Source organism: Brachycentrus maculatus, unplaced genomic scaffold (genome assembly GCF_059751285.1).
Source record: "Brachycentrus maculatus isolate JH-2025_06_01 unplaced genomic scaffold, ASM5975128v1 h1tg000070l, whole genome shotgun sequence".
In the NCBI taxonomy this organism is placed as follows: Eukaryota; Metazoa; Arthropoda; class Insecta; order Trichoptera; family Brachycentridae; genus Brachycentrus; species Brachycentrus maculatus.
Window position 1 is genome coordinate 194,677 of NW_028280824.1, and position 14,313 is coordinate 208,989.

Consider the following 14,313-nt stretch of genomic DNA (forward strand, 5'->3'; position numbering starts at 1 on the left):
TATATATATATATATATATATATATATATATATATATATATATATATATATATATATATATATATATATATATATATACATATATATATACATAAATATACATATATATATACATATATACATATATACATATCGCTCACTCCTTTCAAGAACGTCATAAATCAAAAAACTTGATTTTTCAGGAGATCGTTTTTAAAGTTTAAAAATATAATACATTGCATTAAATATAAATATCAAGCCACTTATTGAACTTTTTACTGTGCAACACATCTTTTAGGTAAAACCAGAAGGTTTTTTCTCCATTTGAAAAATATTTAGTATATTTAAAAAAAAATAATTAAACAATACCTTTTCTTCAAAATGCAGAAACAACATTTTCTGCCCTGTAGCGGGTAAATATTAAGTTAAAAATATGCCTCTTTTGCTGAGATGTAGTACATTTTCTGGGCATTCCGAAAACATGCACAACTGAAAATTGTCATTTTTTTTTGACGTTCTTCAAAGGAGTGAGCGATATGTATATACATTAGTGTCGGGTTGTGGCCCCGTGGTTAGTGTCGTGGACTCTTAAGTCAGAGTTTCTCGGTTCGAACCCACTCTACCACGATTTTATACCTATTTCTAATAATGAGCCACTCAGGCTAACGCGGTAATATTTTGCTTTCTAATCAAGTGGGTATGAAATAATAAAGTAAAAAATGTGTTGCTTTGTATTTAAAGAAATATTCTATAACAATCTTCTCTTTCACCAAGCACCATATTTTTTATCTGACGTCTTTTTACGCGCCGTGTGCAACGTCTGGTGGTAGAATTTTGCGATAACTATATTAATAAAATATGTTCTTAGATATTTTATTTACATATATATATATATATATATATATATATATATATATATATATATATATATATATATATATATATATATATATTGGTGCATAGGTCTCTGCATCATATAAACGCAGTATTATCTTGATCGTTAACACACGAAGGAAAGGTGATCAGCCCTCCGCTTCAGATACCAGTCCAGGGTAATATTGACCAGCTACCAGTCCAGGGTAATATTGTACTCTAATATTTATTTGACCCTGCCCCACGGGAATCGAACCCTCCGTATTGTACGTTCATTATTGTAGACCAAATACAGGTCAGGTTAGGAGTCGTAACAATCGGCGGGTATGTATGAGGAGATGCATGAACGTGGAAGAGGCGAAGAATGTTTGCAAGGACAGAGTGGTGTGGCGCTCTATTCTCTCTGCCTACCCCTGCGGGGAAGCGGCGTGATGGTTAGTTAGTTAGTCAAATACAGATTTAAATATTTTTTTGTACTGGGCTCAAGTAACACTTCAAAGTTCAAGTAGCGGTACTAGATTTTATACATAACAAGATACAATAACAAGTTACAATAAAAAAGGTTGTACAATATAAATTTATTATTAAAACCATATCCGCTCCCTAGGTGGAGCATATGGAGACCCAGTCTCCAGGCTTTTCTGTCGTAAATAATCACAAGTTAAGTCTGTTTGGCTTATGGCTTTACTCTTCTCCTCTATCATATTACTGACATAGTACACGGTGGAACGTTAAGACATAAAAGTAAAATTCATCTTCACTGATTATTTTGTCATCAAATATCTTTGCGTTGTTCCCCTTCTCCACTGGTAAGCACTTCCGGTATGCCGCCTTGTGTAATGCAGTCCGCCATGTGACGGAGAATGTACTCTGAAAGCTAAGAGCCACACTTCTCGTTTAGTTGTGAGCTACATGAGATCCACAACTATCTTTGAATTTGTGAGCTACATGAGATCCACAACTATCTTTGAATTTGTGAGCTACATGAGATCCACAACTATCTTTGAATTTGTGAGCTACATGAGATCCGCAACTATCTTTGAATTTGTGAGCTACATGAGATCCACAACTATCTTTGAATTTGTGAGCTACATGAAGCAACAACTATTATATTAGTTGTGAGATACTTATGAGCCGTAACTCTCATATTATTTGCGAGCTATTTGAAAGACACCTCTACTACAGCTCCCCTCTGCAGGAACGCCTACACTACTGGTAAGCCCCTTTGGTATGCTACCTCGTGTAATGCAGTGTCCCCTGTAATGGTAGATGTACTCTGTGCACTACTGGGAGCCACAACTATCGTTCTAGTTGTGAGCTACGTAAGAGCCGTCTTAAATTACTGAGCTCCTTGAGAGTCACCTCTCCCACAGCTCCACTCTGTAGCAGTGCCTTCACAACTAGAAAGCCCCTTCGGTATGCTGCCTAGTGCAATGCAGTCTGCCCTGTAATGGTAGATGTACTCTGAAAGCGAACACCTGATTGAAAGTGACCTTTACTACAGCCCCCTACTGCAGCAGTGCCTACACTACTGGGAAGCCCCTTCGGTATGCTACCTGGTGTAATGCAGTCTGCCCTGTAATGGTAGATGTACTCTGAAAGCGAACACCTGATTGAAAGTGACCTACAGCCCCCTACTGCAGCAGTGCCTACACTACAGGGAAGCCCCTTCGGTATGCTACCTAGTGTAATGCAGTCTGCCCTGTAATGGTAGATGTACTCTGAAAGCGAACACCTGATTGAATGTGACCTACAGCCCCCTACTGCAGCAGTGCCTACACTACAGGGAAGCCCCATCGGTATGCTACCTAGTGTAATGCAGTCTGCCCTGTAATGGTAGATGTACTCTGAAAGCGAACACCTGATTGAATGTGACCTACAGCCCCCTACTGCAGCAGTGCCTACACTACTGGGAAGCCCCTTCGGTATGCTGCCTAGTGCAATGCAGTCTGCCCTGTCATGGTAGATGTACTCTGAAAGTAAACAGCTGATTGAAAGTGACCCCTACTACAGCTCCACGTTACAGGAGTGCCTACACTACTGGGAAGCCCCTTTGGTATGCTGCCTAGTGCAATGCAGTCCGCCCTGTAATGGTAGATGTACTCTGAAAGTGAACAGCTGATTGAAAGTGACCTCTACTACAGCTCCCCCCTGCAGGAATGCCTATACTACTGGGAAGCCCCTTCGGTATGCTACCTAGTGCAATGCAGTCTGCCCTGTCATGGTAGATGTACTCTGAAAGTAAACAGCTGATTGAAAGTGACCTCTACTACAGCTCCCCCCTGCAGGAATGCCTATACTACTGGGAAGCCCCTTCGGTATGCTACCTAGTGCAATGCAGTGTCCCCCGTAATGGAAGAATGCTCTAAAGGCAAACAGCTTCTTTGGAGTCACAGCCCACTCCCCACTAGAGCCCACACTACTGGGAAGCCCCTTCGGTATGCTACCTGGTGTAATGCAGTCTGCCCTGTAATGGTAGATGTACTCTAAAGGTCACCTCTACTACAGCTCCATGCTGCAGGAATGCCTACACTACTGGGAAGCCCCTTCGGTATGCTACCTGGTGTAATGCAGTCTGCCCTGTAATGGTAGATGTACTCCGTGCACTACTGGGAGCCACAACTATCGTTCTAGTTGTGAGCTACGTAAGAGTCTTAAATTATTTGTGAGCTCCTTGAGAGTCGCCTCTCCCACAGCTCCACTCTGCAGCAGTGCCCGCACTACTAGAAAGCCGCCTATGCTGCCTAGTGCAATACAGTCTGCCTGTTATGGTAGATGTACTCTGAAAGCGAACACCTGATTGAAAGTGACCTACAGCCCCCTACTGCAGCAGTGCCTACACTACTGGGAAGCCCCCTCGGTATGCTACATGGTGTAATGCAGTGTGCCCTGTAATGGAGGATTGCTCTAAAGGCAAATAGATATTCTGGAGTCACAGCCCACTCCCCACTAGAGCCTACACTACTGGAAAGCCCCTTCGGTATGCACATCTACTACAGCTCCACGTCACAGGAGTGCCTACACTACTGGGAAGCCCCTTCATGCAGTGTCCCCTGTAATGGTAGATGTACTCTGAAAGTGAACAGCTGATTGAAAGTGACCTTTACTACAGCCCCCTACTGCAGCAGTGCCTACACTACTGGGAAGCCCCTTCGGTATGCTACCTAGTGTAATGCAGTCTGCCCTGTAATGGTAGATGTACTCTGAAAGCGAACACCTGATTGAAAGTGACCTTTACTACAGCCCCCTACTGCAGCAGTGCCTACACTACTGGGAAGCCCCTTTGGTATGCTACCGAGTGTAATGCAGTCTGCCCTGTAATGGTAGATGTACTCTGAAAGCGAACACCTGATTGAAAGTGACCTTTACTACAGCCCCCTACTGCAGCAGTGCCTACACTACTGGGAAGCCCCTTTGGTATGCTACCGAGTGTAATGCAGTCTGCCCTGTAATGGTAGATGTACTCTGAAAGCGAACACCTGATTGAAAGTGACCTTTACTACAGCCCCCTACTGCAGCAGTGCCTACACTACTGGGAAGCCCCTTTGGTATGCTGCCTAGTGCAATGCAGTCTGCCCTGTCATGGTAGATGTACTCTGAAAGCAAACACCTAATTGAAATAGACCTATACTACAGCTCCCCCCTGCAGGAATGCCTACACTACTGGGAAGCCCCTTCGGTATGCTACCTAGTGTAATGCAGTCTGCCCACAAGGGGCTCCGGACGCCGACTTCTTTGCCATGAAGCCCGGGGATCCTCCCCGGGCTGATTGCAATGAAAAAGGGTCTTGGAGGAAGGAGAAGGTAGTTTCGTTGCTAGGCCTGGAAATTTCCATACGTCTGGCTCGATATCGTGGGTCCTTCTAAACAATAGCCGATACCTGAAGCTGACCGAGGCTTCAAGTTTCAGGTGCCTTTGCGCCATTTTGTAAAACAAAATATTTTTAAACAATATAATTTATTTTTATTTTTACGGAACTGAATTTTTCGACCAGACTAAAAGTGCCACACATCAACCTAATTGAAAGTGACCTCTACTACAGCTCCCTACTGCAGCAGTGCCTACATTACTGGGAAGCCCCTTCGGTATGCTGCCTAGTGCAATGCAGTCTGCCCTGTCATGGTAGATGTACTCTGAATGTAAACAGCTGATTGAAAGTGACCTCTGCTACAGCTCCACGTTACAGGAGTGCCTACACTACTGGGAAGCCCCTTCGGTATGCTGCCTAGTGTAATGCAGTCCGCCCTGTAATGGTAGATGTACTCTGAAAGTGAACAGCTGATTGAAAGTGACCTCTGCTACAGCTCCACGTTACAGGAGTGCCTACACTACTGGGAAGCCCCTTCGGTATGCTACCTAGTGCAATGCAGTCTGCCCTGTCATGGTAGATGTACTCTGAAAGTAAACAGCTGATTGAAAGTGACCCCTACTACAGCTCCACGTTACAGGAGTGCCTACACTACTGGGAAGCCCCTTTGGTATGCTGCCTAGTGCAATGCAGTCCGCCCTGTAATGGTAGATGTACTCTGAAAGTGAACAGCTGATTGAAAGTGACCTCTACTACAGCTCCCCCCTGCAGGAATGCCTATACTACTGGGAAGCCCCTTCGGTATGCTACCTAGTGCAATGCAGTGTCCCCCGTAATGGAAGAATGCTCTAAAGGCAAACAGCTTCTTTGGAGTCACAGCCCACTCCCCACTAGAGCCCACACTACTGGGAAGCCCCTTCGGTATGCTACCTGGTGTAATGCAGTCTGCCCTGTAATGGTAGATGTACTCTAAAGGTCACCTCTACTACAGCTCCATGCTGCAGGAATGCCTACACTACTGGTAAGCCCCTTTGGTATGCTACCTGGTGTAATGCAGTCTGCCCTGTAATGGTAGATGTACTCTGTGCACTACTGGGAGCCACAACTATCGTTCTAGTTGTGAGCTACGTAAGAGTCTTAAATTATTTGTGAGCTCCTTGAGAGTCGCCTCTCCCACAGCTCCACTCTGCAGCAGTGCCCGCACTACTAGAAAGCCGCCTATGCTGCCTAGTGCAATACAGTCTGCCTGTAATGGTAGATGTACTCTGAAAGCGAACACCTGATTGAAAGTGACCTTTATTACAGCCCCCCACTGCAGCAGTGCCTACACTACTGGGAAGCCCCCTCGGTATGCTACATGGTGTAATGCAGTGTGCCCTGTAATGGAGGATTGCTCTAAAGGCAAATAGATATTCTGGAGTCACAGCCCACTCCCCACTAGAGCCTACACTACTGGAAAGCCCCTTCGGTATGCACATCTACTACAGCTCCACGTCACAGGAGTGCCTACACTACTGGGAAGCCCCTTCATGCAGTGTCCCCTGTAATGGTAGGTTTACTCTGAAAGTGAACAGCTGATTGAAAGTGACCACTACAGCCCCCTACTGCAGCAGTGCCTACACTACTGGGAAGCCCCTTCGGTATGCTACCTAGTGTAATGCAGTGTCCCCTGTAATGGTAGATGTGCTCTGAAAGTGAACAGCTGATTGAAAGTGACCTCTACTACAGCTCCCTACTGCAGCAGTGCCTACACTACTGGGAAGCCCCTTCGGTATGCTACCTTGTGTAATGCAGTCTGCCCTGTGATGGTAGATGTACTCTAAAGGTCACCTCTACTACAGCTCCATGTTGCAGGAATGCCTACACTTCTGGTAAGCCCCTTCGGTATGCTACCTGGTGTAATGCAGTCTGCCTTGTAATGGTAGATGTACTCTGAAAGCTAAGAGCCACAACTCTCGTATAATTTGTGAGCAACATGAGAGCCCCAACAGTCGTATTATTTGTGAGCTACGTGATAGTCACAACTATCGTATAATTCTTGAGCTACTTGAGAGCTACTCGTATAATCAGCCTGGCCTCGGTATGCTACCCACTATTGAATGTATCTTAGAAATATATGAAAATAAGCTATAAAAAATTATGAATCATTTCTGACCCTCACGACTCTGCGTTGGACCAAGTCACTTCACTTAGCACTTTTGAAATATTATCTCAAAGAGTATTGTGAGAGGCTTGATATATCGCTATTTAAAGAAAATTCTTTTTCATGAATATTAGACCTCTGTTGCCCAAATACAATTTAGCCTCCATTTTGATGTTCTAGCGGTGTCAGTTGATTTCAGCCTTTTTTTGGCAAAATAAAAGTAATTTATTATTTATGAAATAAAATAACAGTGAAATCTCTGTCTATGGTTTTTAAAGTGACCTAATGAAATAACTATGGATGCGGTATTAAGAAGTCTCGTATAATTTGTGAGCTACCTTGAGAGCCACAACTCTCGGATAATTTGTGAGCTACTTTGAGAGCCACAACTCTCGTATAATTTGTGAGCTACTTTGAGAGTCACAACTCTCGTATAATTTGTGAGCTACTTTGAGAGCCACAACTCTCGTATAATTTGTGAGCTACTTTGAGAGTCACACTTCTCGTATAATTTGTGAGCTACTTTGAGAGTCACACTTCTCGTATAATTTGTGAGCTACTTTGAGTGCCACCACTCTCTTTGGTAATTTGTGAGCTAAAAGTAGCCACAACTCTAGTATTATTTTTTTTAAACAGAATAACCCACAAGCCTCTACTTTTAGGGGCTTGTCTGCAAGTAGGATAGTAAAGATCGTGAATGCAGATATTCAAGATACGACACACATACCCACACCACTTGAAAATAAATCTTACAATTGACGGGAATCGAACCTACTCTCCCCTAATAAAAGATTATATTTTAGTCAATCTTCAAACATGCAATCTATATATTTAGATATATAGTCAGACATAGCTAGTCTTCTTCTTCTCCGTCTTAGTCCTCACTACTGAGGGTTGTGACCCTTGTGGAAGCAATGACTCTTCTCCAGTTGTCCCTTGACTGCGCTGCACGTAGCGCTCCAGCCACCGAGGTGCCTGCTGCTGCCTTAACTCCATCGGTCCATCGTGTGGGCATCTTCCTCTCCCGCTCGTCCCCTCACAGCTAGCGTGGACGATAATCAATCTTCAATATTTTAATCAATCTTCAAACAGGCAATCTATAAAGTCAGACACGTCTTTTCTGGTACTGGCAGTCTGAAAGTGAATATCACATACTAGATTGTATTCGACATGCGTTGCAATGCCACCAAAATAGGCCACAAAAAGGCGTACTCTAACTGTTTGCAATCTTGCTCATCTGTTTCAGTTGAACAGGTTTGAGCAGTGTATACTCGATCTGTGTTATATCTTTCTTCTGGTTGCTCTTCTGTGAACAGATGAACAGGTTTGAGCAGTGTATACTCGATCTGTGTTATATCTTTCTTCTGGTTGCTCTTCTGTGAACAGATGAACAGGTTTGAGCAGTGTATACTCGATCTGTGTTATATCTTTCTTCTGGTTGCTCTTCTGTGAACAGATGAACAGGTTTGAGCAGTGTATACTCGATCTGTGTTATATCTTTCTTCTGGTTGCTCTTCTGTGAACAGATGAACAGGTTTGAGCAGTGTATACTCGAACTGTGTTATATCTTGCTTCCCGTTGCTCTTCTGTGAACAGATGAACAGGTTTGAGCAGTGTATACTCGAACTGTGTTATATCTTTCTTCTGGTTGCTCTTCTGTGAACAGATGAACAGGTTTGAGCAGTGTATACTCGAACTGTGTGATATCTTGCTTCCCGTTGCTCATCTGTGAACAGATAAAAAACGGCTTTGAGCAATGCGTACTAGAATTGTTTCTAATCTTGCTCGTAATCGCCTTTTCTTTCGTGCCTGAGGTGTAGATCGACCTATGGCTTCACGTTTGGGTGGCATAATTGATTTCACCGTGAATGCTACGATTTGAAATTCACTTTTGCAAAATAAACTAAAATCGGTTGATATAAAACATTACACTACAGGGAAGCCCCTTCGGTATGCTACCTAGTATAATGCAGTCTGCCCTGTAATGGTAGATGTACTCTGAAAGCTAAGAGCAACTATGGATAATAATTCATAGGAATTCCACAATTAACTCTTGTTACAAACTGTCGGTAAAAATTCACAACTCTTGCTGTCACGCACAATTTATACGTAATATATACGTGTCGGGTTGTGGTCCCGTGGTTAGTGTCGCGGACTCTTAAGTCAGTCTCGGTTCGAACCCACTCTACCATAATTTGATACCTTTATCTAATAATGAGCCGCTCAGGCTCACAGAAATAGTATGAAATTGAAATATTTGTGTAAAAATGATAAAAACACAAATATTTCTCTTTTAAGAAAAAAAAAATTATTTCATTACATTCTGTCATACAACAGTAACATATCGCTCACTCCTTTCAAGAACGTCATAAATCAAAAAACTTGATTTTTCAGGAGAATGTTTTTAAAGTTTAAAAATATAATACAATGTATTAAAAATAAATATCAAGCCACTTATTGAACTTTTTACTGTGCAACAGATCTTTTTAGGTAAAACCTAGAGGTTTTTTCTCCATTTGTAAAATATTTAATATATTTAAAAAAAATAATTAAACAATACCTTTTCTTCAAAATGCAAATACAACACTTTCTGCCCTGTAGCGGGTAAATATAAGTTAAAAAAAATATGCCTCTTTTGCTGGGATATAGTACATTTTTTGGGCATTCCAAAAACATGCACAACTGAAAATTGACGATTTTTGATATATGACGTTGTTGAAAGGTGTGAGCGATATATATATAGATTATACCCTATATACTACTAGTGTGAACGACAGTAAAAAATATTATTATTAGCATACTTAGCTACTGTGCTGGAGATCCCGGGTTCGATTCACAGGGGGGGTTGAAAATAAATATTTGTGATTTTACTTTCGTAATATTTATTTAATAGTACTTTACTGGTCTCTGAAGCGCAGGAGTGATCACCTTGTCATGAAAGTAACGATCAAGGTAACACCGCTTCTATACAATGTAGTGCCCTATACGGATTGGAAGAGGAACAAAATGTGCTTATTGATAATAACCACTTCAAATGGTTAGCGCATTATTTCAAACGTTGTTGAAGTTGATTAAAAATTGTGCGATACTCGTAGAAGCATCTCCCAGTTTATCGCTCTCATTTCTCGAGTAAAAACAACAAGATGTTCGTTGTATGAGGCATTCGTTATACGAGGCGTTGTCGTTGTTTTATGGTTAAAATTAACTCTAACTAAACATTATGGAAAGTTAGCTTTTGATTAGGGAAAATGCATTTGGCCAGATTTAATGTACCCGTATATTGCAACCGAAGAGAAAATATAAATTTGCCATTTTCCATACTGCAATTAGCTGGGACAACCACAACTGTCCGCCTCCGTAGTGTAATGGTCAGCACGCTCGGCTACCGTTCTGGAGGTCCCGGGTTCGATTCCCAAGAGGGGTAAAATAAATATAAGTGATTTTTTCACTGTGATATTTATTCAATATTACCCTGGACTAGTACCTGAAGCGGAAGGCTGATCACCTTTCCTTCATGTGTAAACGATCAAGATAACACTGCGTTTATATGACGCAGTGCCCTATGCACCATTGGGTGCGGATAAGGGTTTTATTTTTATTTCATTTAATAAGAGTGGGTATAATATAGCGATAAAATAAATTTAAAATGTGTCATATCCTATACATCCAGTGTAACGAGTTTTCATCATAGCGAAATATTTTTTTGGTCCCGTGAAGTTTGTAATACTGAGATTTGACCTGTATAAAGACGAGTCATTTTTCGTGATATTCAAACTATGTCGGATTTAAAATATTTACCATTTAGTATTGTAAAATGGCCATTGTATTTTTATGCACACTTATTACTGAGATCCCCTTATGGTGAAGACTGACCGGAGCATTTCATCGTAACATCGCTTAGGGCGAGCGCTCGGCTCGCTGTACTGACTATACGAATGCCCGCATCATAACGTTTTACATTACAAATGGCTCCGGTCAGTCCCCGCCATTACAAATGTGTTATTTTTTGACATCTCATCAAAGATGAAGAAACATTCATAATGGGTAGAATTGGTGAATGTTAAACGTGTGTAAAGTGATCACTTAAACTAGCCTATGACGGTCGTCAGCCCCGTAAATGCCCAGACTTCCATATTCTTCTTCATCTTTGATGAGATGTCAAAAAATAATATGAAAATAACTCCTATAATTGGAGATAATCCAAATTTTGTGAACAAGTATTTGGACACACTCAAAATGTTGTATTACAAATGTGCATTAGCCATAAAAATATAATGTAAAAATCTGTAATTCCTTAAAATCTGTGAAATTAGTTGTATTTTTTTTTAAGAAATTAAATAAATAATTTGCATATGAAAAAACTGTTTTATTTATGTATTTCAATGTTCATTTCCCCTGTGATGCATTTTTAGAAACCTTTTATGGGCGATTAACCTTTATTTAGTCGCACGATGTCTAAATGATACCAGTTTTGGGTTAAATCCCCATTCATTGTGGAGACTTCTTTTTCTTCTAACCTTTGCCTGCACCAAATGGTGCATATGGCACTGAATTGCATCGACGCAGCTTTAAGGTAAGTAACTGTAAGGTAAGATGATCAGTTTCAGGCGACAATCCAGGGTGATACATGTTAAATAAATATTAGATTGAAAAATCACTATTATTTATAGTGACCCACTTGGGAATCGAACCCGGGACCTACAGTATGGCAGCCGAGCTTGCTGACCATGACACTACCTAGGCAGATATATTATTTACAAAAAAATATAATTTTGTACATACGAAGTATAAATGAGCTATTCATAAATGGATAATTGGATGGTGGGTAGATTTGCCATGTATTTGATTCCATGTCACAATCTTTTCATGTAAATTTTATAAGTATTGTAAAATGTGCCCTTGGCACAGGAAATTCCATTACATAATGTGCCCTCACTGGCCCAATGAGGGCATATTATTGTAATATGTAATTTGTATATGATAAAAAATAATAATGGAAATATTGTAGTCATACAGGAGAAAGTGACCAAGTGCATTTTTTACAAAAACGTGATCATTGACTATTTGATATATTACTAGCTTAATATTGCCCTGAAAAAAATCCCAAAGGATTTTAAACTTGGTAGTATAAAATATCGACTTGTTAAAAATGACTAACCGCATTGATGTTTATTTTCTTGCCAAGCAAAAGTGACTTAAATGGCCCTCCTGAACATTTTACGTTTTAGTAGTTGGTCACTTTCTCCTGTACGACTACGATATGTATGAAGGGATGCAATGAATGTAGAAGAGACCAAGATAGTCTGCAAAGACAGGTTTGTGTGGCGTTCTTCCTCTCTGCCAACCTCTGCAGCAAAGCGGAGTGATGATGGCTTAGTTTAAAAATAAAACAATATTTTTTTTACATTTTCTTTATTTATAAATTGAAATTATAACATAATTGACAGTTTTAGCGTGTAGTGATACAAGAAACTTGCCACAGTCGAGATTACGAGTAAAACTGTGACGCAAAACACAAACTTCAATATTAAGATGGTGGGTGGTGTAATTATTACGATAACTTCCACTAAAAACTAGCAATTAATTAAATTCAAACTAAAGAACCTCTGTTAAAAAAATGTACAAAGAAAAATCGGTAAATTACAAACCAAAATTTATACTGCAATTTGCGGCTAGGAAAAATAATTTATCTTGTAAAGACACTATAAAATGTTGTTTTTTGAATGTGTAAACGATTCCGCATCATTTACTAACACTTTATGATGAGGAATGCACCGAAACACGTGTCACAATAGATTTAAAGAAATAGTGGTATTTCTGTAAATCTAAAATGTATAGATATTACCACAAAGCGACAACTTTAATCACTGTCCCTAACCGCATCAGATAAAATGAAATATTTCGCAATTTAAAAAATGTCCAATGTAGAAAAAAAAATCTATTCATAACCGTCAATTACAGAAATTAACTTGTGTCAAAACATTTTGAATGGATATAAAAAAAAAAGAATTATAAAGGAATGAAACGAATTGACGAAAAATTCTGAAAAATAATCACAGTATGAATTAGGGTGTTCTATTAAGATACGAAAATGGGAGTCAACAAACAGGTCTCTGTAAAATATGAAATGTTATCACTATTTGTCAAAGGTCAGCGATTTCCTAGTCAGCGACTGATACTTAAGTATTTACCAAATTGTACACTGAAATTGTTCTTTGCGATTTTAAGTAAATGTGTGCCTTTTAATCCCCCCCTCTTTCAAATCTGTAACTTACATTCTGAACATTAAAATGGTTTCTCACCAGAATGAATTGACATGCATCTATTTAAATTCCCTTTCGCTGAACATAATAATGGTTTCTCAGCAGTTTAAGTCCAACATAATGTGATTTAAATACTTTTTTAATGAGTACAAATTAGACAGAAAAAGAAGTGTGTATTTTAATTCCCTTTCTGTAGACATTAGAATGGTTTCTCACCAGTATAAGTCAACATAATGTGATTTAAATACTCCTTCAATGAGTAGAAATTTAAAACAGCAAAAAAACACCAAAAAAGGGTCTTTATATTCCTTTTCTCTAGACATTAGAATGGTTTCTCACCAGTTTAAGTCAACATAATGTGATTTAAATACTTTTTTAATGAGTACAAATTTAAACAACAAAGAAAAGAGTCTTTTTAAATTCCCTTTCTATGAACATTAGAATGGTTTCTCACCAGTTTAAGTCAACATAATGTGATTTAAATACTTTTTTAATGAGTACAAATTTAAACAACAAAAAAAGAGTCTTTTTAAATTCCCTTTCTATGAACATTAGAATGGTTTCTCACCAGTTCAAGTCGCATGTGATTTAAATACTATTTAGAGTACAAATTTAAACAAAAAAGTACCGTCTTAATATCAGTTTCACTGCAGACAGAATTACAAAACCCCAGTTATCGACTCCCACTTTAAAAGCACCCACGATAAGTATAAAATATATTTAATTTGTCAAAATGCAAACATATAAATTCTCAAAAAGAAATAATCCAATACTACATTATTATATATATATTTTTTTTCGTTTACAATAAAAATACATGAATCTAACGAATGATTTTAAATCGAGAAACAAACGTGGAATTGAGATGTGTAATTCACGACTCGAAGGCAGGTATAGAAAATCATTCCAAAAATAATATACGGATAGTTGTACACACGAGTGTGCCAAAATATTTAATTATAATATAATGCGTAATGTAATAATATTTTTTTGTCATTTTATAAAATTTTATAATATTTTTTTTCGTTTTTAAATTTTTTAATGTATTTTTTTTTGTTGTTTTTATTATTTTTTATCCACCTCCTCCGTTAAAGTAAGCTTGCAATATTGCGGTGATAGAATGGGACGAGGAAAGGTTGTTTAGAAATTTTAAATGGGCAAAGTGACCCCCCCTTTACGTTTGCTTTAATATTATTATCAAACCATCTCAAACAAAAATTGATATACGCAGTTGGAGTAGCAACTCG

The 14,313-nt window shown here is 39.2% G+C and overlaps 1 long non-coding RNA gene across 1 annotated transcript; it reads left to right on the forward strand.

Moving 5' to 3' along the window:
• Window positions 1-5,071: 5,071 nt before the first annotated feature.
• On the forward strand, window positions 5,072-9,212 carry LOC148311186 (uncharacterized). Its single transcript, XR_015837300.1, has 2 exons — window positions 5,072-5,681; window positions 5,966-9,212. It is a non-coding gene; the product is annotated as an uncharacterized LOC148311186 (long non-coding RNA).
• Window positions 9,213-14,313: the final 5,101 nt, after the last annotated feature.